Consider the following 2,207-nt stretch of genomic DNA (forward strand, 5'->3'; position numbering starts at 1 on the left):
CTGACGACAGTGACATGTCACATTAAAGCGGTGGTTCACCCTTATTAACATGTTTTTAGCATAAAATGAGGCATAGTAGCGCGAGCTACAGTATGCCTGTCTTTATTTGTTTATCCCCGTACTCACAGTGTAATCGTAGACACAAGATTCCGACTCCCCGCGGGGAATGGGCGTTCCTATGGAGAGGGAAGGTGATTGACGGCCGGCTCTGGCACGTCACGCTCCCCGAAGACAGCCGGAACAGGTCTCGGCTCTTCACGGCGCTATACGGCGCCTGCGCACAGACTATGCGCAGGCGCCGTGAAGCACCAAGTCCTATTTCGGGTATTTCCGGAGAAGCGTGACGTGCCAGAGCCGGCCGTCAATCATGCTGCCTCTCCATAGGAACGCCCATTCCCCGAGGGGGGTCGGAATCTTGTCTCTACGATTACACAGTGAGTACCGGACTAAAAAAATAAAGACAGGCATACTGTAGCTCGCGCTACTATGCCTCGTGTTATGCTAGAGGGAATTTTTTTTTTTTTTTATTAATAGGGTGAACCCCCGCTTTAAAGAAAGTTGAGAAGTGGGGGGAGGGGGTGTTTTGCTGTCGGAAATGACATCTTACATTAAATTGAGAAGCAAGGGGTGCTGACTTCTTGCCTCTTCTCCCATGCAGCCAGCGAGTTGAGAAGCGGGGTGAGGGGGCGAAAATGACTTCTTACCAGGCAGGGCCTCTAGTTATTTGGGGGGCCCTTCGCAGCTTTGCGGGGCCCTAAGCGGCTTGCATTGTAAGCCTATAGGGCGGATCGGCCATGCCAACCATTGTGCTACTGCTGTGCTGAGCATACTCTTCTTTTACTGTATATTGACTTAAGTTGGATTATTTAAATCTAGTTAATAACACATCTACATTAAATAAAAAATTGGTCTCACATAAAAAGATCTTAAATAGAATGACCAACCAATTATTATGCCCACAAACATGAACCTTGAGACTATTCTTGACCTGTATATATACACTACCTGCAATAAAAAGCACATGCCGCAAAATAATAAAAACAAATATTCAGAGTACACATGAAAATTACTTACGTCTTCTGAGGACCCTTCGAATTCTCTCCAGCTGCTCTGGCTCTCGGATTTTCAAATCAGACCATCTCTTGCGCAACTGCTCCTGGACCTCTGCACCCCAAATTTTGCATGGATAGTCCTCCGTACCTTATCCATGATCTGGGCCTTGAGTTTATTGGGGTTCTTGTAAGGCCCTTTTTTGCCGTCGTAGTCCTCCTTTTTTAGAATAGCCACCATCTCAGCCATCTCGTCAAAGCTCATGTTGGTGGCTTTGTACCTCCTGTTCCTCCTGGTGTGTGCCTGGCCTCTCTCCTGCCTGGTTGCAGCTTGCTGTCTCTCCTCCATCATGTCTTCAGACTCTTTACCATCTTGCATTGACCGACTAAAAAGGGGCGTGGCAATCACTAGAACGATCGTCATGGGCGGGGAAACGTGCAGAGCTTCTCACATGCGCAGTGTATAAAGGGATATTGCGTGAATGAGAACGTCGTTCACAGTCGGTAGAAAACGTCGGAAAAACAATCGTGCAATATGACGATACAAAACTGGATTTTTGGACTTTATGATCAGTGGATGAGTTTGTGGGTTAGATATGGGGAGAAAGCTAAGGCTTGACTGACATTATTTTTTTTTGCTAAATTTTGACTTGCGGAAATAATGGAGGCCTTCAGAGAACAGGAGTTCTTCACAGAATTTGTTCAAAGGGGGCCCCGGATGGCAACCCCCCTTTTTTCTAGAATTTTTCTTTCCCCAAAAAATAATTTATTGAGCCAAGATCTGGCATTGTAATGGCCCCCCACCACCCCTAAAATAATCGACATATTGTTGCCACACAGCATGTGCGCTTTGGGGGGCCAAGCCTGTATGGCCACAGGCTCACGGGCCACCACTGGAACATCAATGGCCTCATCACCAGGCACAAGTGTCATGTAGTTTGTTGAGGGTCTCTTTAGGAAATTGAGCAATATGCAGCAGCAAAGTAGGACATGGTTCAGATTCTACGTAACAAACCTACTGTGCTTGTCTTGTTTGCACCGCCTGTATACTGCTGTTCAAAGTATATAGGGCCAAAGGGTCTTGTCAGGGCCGATCCTCCCTATAGGCGCACTATGCAAGCCGCTTAGGGCCACGCAAAGCTGCAAAGGGCCCCCCAA

The sequence above is a fragment of the Rana temporaria genome, chromosome 2 (assembly GCF_905171775.1).
Source record: "Rana temporaria chromosome 2, aRanTem1.1, whole genome shotgun sequence".
NCBI lineage: Eukaryota > Metazoa > Chordata > Amphibia > Anura > Ranidae > Rana > Rana temporaria.